Below are 5,982 nucleotides of genomic sequence, written 5' to 3' on the forward strand. Positions count from 1 at the left end.
CCTCTGTTCATCATGTGACCTTGTATTAAAACATTTACTTATTCAAGTTACAAAGACATTGCATTATTAGAGTGCTATCTGAAAGCCACTAATATTACCATTCACTTTGTTAAGTTCACTAGTCTCCATATGCTTCCTTCAACTAGGACTCAAGACCCTCTCAATCACTACTGCTAATACACACGGATCACTCTCATACAATGTTCTGCTTTCACCCCTATTGTATGGTTTAAAACAAAACAAACATGATAACTTTTTCCATATTGGAAGGCATTGTTTTCATTTTAGTCTACCCTAACAATGCTACTCTAAACATTTATTATCAATTTCTGTTGAATATTCACTTTCTACTTCACACTTATTAAATGTCTACTATTTTTAAGATGAACATGTAATGTGCAAATGTATAAAATGCACCGGTCAATTCAGAAGAGAAGAGAAAACATTTCTGTGATCAACTTTCACTATAACTGGGCTGGCACTGTCTATCAGTCCCCTATAGATGGGCTGGCACTGTCTATTAGTCCCCTATAGATGGGCTGGCACTGTCTATCAGTCCCCTATAGATGGGCTGGCACTGTCTATCAGTCCCCTATAGATGGGCTGGCACTGTCTATCAGTCCCCTATAGATGGGCTGGCACTGTCTATCAGTCCCCTATAGATGGGCTGGCACTGTCTATTAGTCCCCTATAGATGGGCTGGCACTGTCTATTAGTCCCCTATAGATGGGCTGGCACTGTCTATTAGTCCCCTATAGATGGGCTGGCACTGTCTATTAGTCCCCTATAGATGGGCTGGCACTGTCTATCAGTCCCCTATAGATGGGCTGGCACTGTCTATTAGTCCCCTATAGATGGGCTGGCACTGTCTATCAGTCCCCTATAACTGGGCTGGCACTGTCTATTAGTCCCCTATAGATGGGCTGGCACTGTCTATTAGTCCCCTATAGATGGGCTGGCACTGTCTATCAGTCCCCTATAGATGGGCTGGTACTGTCTATCAGTCCCCTATAGATGGGCTGGCACTGTCTATCAGTCCCCTATAGATGGGCTGGCACTGTCTATCAGTCCCCTATAGATGGGCTGGCACTGTCTATCAGTCCCCTATAGATGGGCTGGCACTGTCTATCAGTCCCCTATAGATGGGCTGGCACTGTCTATCAGTCCCCTATAGATGGGCTGGCACTGTCTATTAGTCCCCTATAGATGGGCTGGCACTGTCTATTAGTCCCCTATAGATGGGCTGGCACTGTCTATCAGTCCCCTATAGATGGGCTGGCACTGTCTATCAGTCCCCTATAGATGGGCTGGCACTGTCTATTAGTCCCCTATAGATGGGCTGGCACTGTCTATCAGTCCCCTATAGATGGGCTGGCACTGTCTATCAGTCCCCTATAGATGGGCTGGCACTGTCTATCAGTCCCCTATAGATGGGCTGGCACTGTCTATTAGTCCCCTATAGATGGGCTGGCACTGTCTATCAGTCCCCTATAGATGGGCTGGCACTGTCTATCAGTCCCCTATAGATGGGCTGGCACTGTCTATTAGTCCCCTATAGATGGGCTGGCACTGTCTATCAGTCCCCTATAGATGGGCTGGCACTGTCTATCAGTCCCCTATAGATGGGCTGGCACTGTCTATCAGTCCCCTATAGATGGGCTGGCACTGTCTATCAGTCCCCTATAGATGGGCTGGCACTGTCTATCAGTCCCCTATAGATGGGCTGGCACTGTCTATCAGTCCCCTATAGATGGGCTGGCACTGTCTATCAGTCCCCTATAGATGGGCTGGCACTGTCTATCAGTCCCCTATAGATGGGCTGGCACTGTCTATCAGTCCCCTATAGATGGGCTGGCACTGTCTATCAGTCCCCTATAGATGGGCTGGCACTGTCTATTAGTCCCCTATAGATGGGCTGGCACTGTCTATTAGTCCCCTATAGATGGGCTGGCACTGTCTATCAGTCCCCTATAGATGGGCTGGCACTGTCTATCAGTCCCCTATAGATGGGCTGGCACTGTCTATCAGTCCCCTATAGATGGGCTGGCACTGTCTATCAGTCCCCTATAGATGGGCTGGCACTGTCTATCAGTCCCCTATAGATGGGCTGGCACTGTCTATCAGTCCCCTATAGATGGGCTGGCACTGTCTATCAGTCCCCTATAGATGGGCTGGCACTGTCTATCAGTCCCCTATAGATGGGCTGGCACTGTCTATCAGTCCCCTATAGATGGGCTGGCACTGTCTATCAGTCCCCTATAGATGGGCTGGCACTGTCTATCAGTCCCCTATAGATGGGCTGGCACTGTCTATTAGTCCCCTATAGATGGGCTGGCACTGTCTATCAGTCCCCTATAGATGGGCTGGCACTGTCTATTAGTCCCCTATAGATGGGCTGGCACTGTCTATCAGTCCCCTATAGATGGGCTGGCACTGTCTATCAGTCCCCTATAGATGGGCTGGCACTGTCTATCAGTCCCCTATAGATGGGCTGGCACTGTCTATCAGTCCCCTATAGATGGGCTGGCACTGTCTATTAGTCCCCTATAGATGGGCTGGCACTGTCTATCAGTCCCCTATAGATGGGCTGGCACTGTCTATCAGTCCCCTATAGATGGGCTGGCACTGTCTATCAGTCCCCTATAGATGGGCTGGCACTGTCTATTAGTCCCCTATAGATGGGCTGGCACTGTCTATTAGTCCCCTATAGATGGGCTGGCACTGTCTATCAGTCCCCTATAGATGGGCTGGCACTGTCTATTAGTCCCCTATAGATGGGCTGGCACTGTCTATCAGTCCCCTATAGATGGGCTGGCACTGTCTATCAGTCCCCTATAGATGGGCTGGCACTGTCTATCAGTCCCCTATAGATGGGCTGGCACTGTCTATCAGTCCCCTATAGATGGGCTGGCACTGTCTATCAGTCCCCTATAGATGGGCTGGCACTGTCTATTAGTCCCCTATAGATGGGCTGGCACTGTCTATTAGTCCCCTATAGATGGGCTGGCACTGTCTATCAGTCCCCTATAGATGGGCTGGCACTGTCTATCAGTCCCCTATAGATGGGCTGGCACTGTCTATCAGTCCCCTATAGATGGGCTGGCACTGTCTATCAGTCCCCTATAGATGGGCTGGCACTGTCTATCAGTCCCCTATAGATGGGCTGGCACTGTCTATTAGTCCCCTATAGATGGGCTGGCACTGTCTATCAGTCCCCTATAGATGGGCTGGCACTGTCTATCAGTCCCCTATAGATGGGCTGGCACTGTCTATTAGTCCCCTATAGATGGGCTGGCACTGTCTATCAGTCCCCTATAGATGGGCTGGCACTGTCTATCAGTCCCCTATAGATGGGCTGGCACTGTCTATCAGTCCCCTATAGATGGGCTGGCACTGTCTATCAGTCCCCTATAGATGGGCTGGCACTGTCTATCAGTCCCCTATAGATGGGCTGGCACTGTCTATCAGTCCCCTATAGATGGGCTGGCACTGTCTATCAGTCCCCTATAGATGGGCTGGCACTGTCTATCAGTCCCCTATAGATGGGCTGGCACTGTCTATCAGTCCCCTATAGATGGGCTGGCACTGTCTATCAGTCCCCTATAGATGGGCTGGCACTGTCTATCAGTCCCCTATAGATGGGCTGGCACTGTCTATCAGTCCCCTATAGATGGGCTGGCACTGTCTATCAGTCCCCTATAGATGGGCTGGCACTGTCTATTAGTCCCCTATAGATGGGCTGGCACTGTCTATCAGTCCCCTATAGATGGGCTGGCACTGTCTATCAGTCCCCTATAGATGGGCTGGCACTGTCTATCAGTCCCCTATAGATGGGCTGGCACTGTCTATCAGTCCCCTATAGATGGGCTGGCACTGTCTATTAGTCCCCTATAGATGGGCTGGCACTGTCTATCAGTCCCCTATAGATGGGCTGGCACTGTCTATCAGTCCCCTATAGATGGGCTGGCACTGTCTATTAGTCCCCTATAGATGGGCTGGCACTGTCTATCAGTCCCCTATAGATGGGCTGGCACTGTCTATCAGTCCCCTATAGATGGGCTGGCACTGTCTATCAGTCCCCTATAGATGGGCTGGCACTGTCTATCAGTCCCCTATAGATGGGCTGGCACTGTCTATCAGTCCCCTATAGATGGGCTGGCACTGTCTATCAGTCCCCTATAGATGGGCTGGCACTGTCTATCAGTCCCCTATAGATGGGCTGGCACTGTCTATCAGTCCCCTATAGATGGGCTGGCACTGTCTATCAGTCCCCTATAGATGGGCTGGCACTGTCTATCAGTCCCCTATAGATGGGCTGGCACTGTCTATCAGTCCCCTATAGATGGGCTGGCACTGTCTATTAGTCCCCTATAGATGGGCTGGCACTGTCTATCAGTCCCCTATAGATGGGCTGGCACTGTCTATCAGTCCCCTATAGATGGGCTGGCACTGTCTATCAGTCCCCTATAGATGGGCTGGCACTGTCTATCAGTCCCCTATAGATGGGCTGGCACTGTCTATCAGTCCCCTATAGATGGGCTGGCACTGTCTATCAGTCCCCTATAGATGGGCTGGCACTGTCTATTAGTCCCCTATAGATGGGCTGGCACTGTCTATCAGTCCCCTATAGATGGGCTGGCACTGTCTATCAGTCCCCTATAGATGGGCTGGTACTGTCTATCAGTCCCCTATAGATGGGCTGGCACTGTCTATCAGTCCCCTATAGATGGGCTGGCACTGTCTATCAGTCCCCTATAGATGGGCTGGCACTGTCTATCAGTCCCCTATAGATGGGCTGGCACTGTCTATCAGTCCCCTATAGATGGGCTGGCACTGTCTATCAGTCCCCTATAGATGGGCTGGCACTGTCTATCAGTCCCCTATAGATGGGCTGGCACTGTCTATCAGTCCCCTATAGATGGGCTGGCACTGTCTATCAGTCCCCTATAGATGGGCTGGCACTGTCTATCAGTCCCCTATAGATGGGCTGGCACTGTCTATCAGTCCCCTATAGATGGGCTGGCACTGTCTATCAGTCCCCTATAGATGGGCTGGCACTGTCTATCAGTCCCCTATAGATGGGCTGGCACTGTCTATCAGTCCCCTATAGATGGGCTGGCACTGTCTATCAGTCCCCTATAGATGGGCTGGCACTGTCTATCAGTCCCCTATAGATGGGCTGGCACTGTCTATCAGTCCCCTATAGATGGGCTGGCACTGTCTATCAGTCCCCTATAGATGGGCTGGCACTGTCTATCAGTCCCCTATAGATGGGCTGGCACTGTCTATCAGTCCCCTATAGATGGGCTGGCACTGTCTATCAGTCCCCTATAGATGGGCTGGCACTGTCTATCAGTCCCCTATAGATGGGCTGGCACTGTCTATCAGTCCCCTATAGATGGGCTGGCACTGTCTATCAGTCCCCTATAGATGGGCTGGCACTGTCTATCAGTCCCCTATAGATGGGCTGGCACTGTCTATCAGTCCCCTATAGATGGGCTGGCACTGTCTATCAGTCCCCTATAGATGGGCTGGCACTGTCTATCAGTCCCCTATAGATGGGCTGGCACTGTCTATCAGTCCCCTATAGATGGGCTGGCACTGTCTATCAGTCCCCTATAGATGGGCTGGCACTGTCTATCAGTCCCCTATAGATGGGCTGGCACTGTCTATCAGTCCCCTATAGATGGGCTGGCACTGTCTATCAGTCCCCTATAGATGGGCTGGCACTGTCTATTAGTCCCCTATAGATGGGCTGGCACTGTCTATCAGTCCCCTATAGATGGGCTGGCACTGTCTATCAGTCCCCTATAGATGGGCTGGCACTGTCTATCAGTCCCCTATAGATGGGCTGGCACTGTCTATCAGTCCCCTATAGATGGGCTGGCACTGTCTATCAGTCCCCTATAGATGGGCTGGCACTGTCTATTAGTCCCCTATAGATGGGCTGGCACTGTCTATTAGTCCCCTATAGATGGGCTG

This window comes from Salvelinus alpinus, chromosome 26, assembly GCF_045679555.1.
Source record: "Salvelinus alpinus chromosome 26, SLU_Salpinus.1, whole genome shotgun sequence".
NCBI lineage: Eukaryota > Metazoa > Chordata > Actinopteri > Salmoniformes > Salmonidae > Salvelinus > Salvelinus alpinus.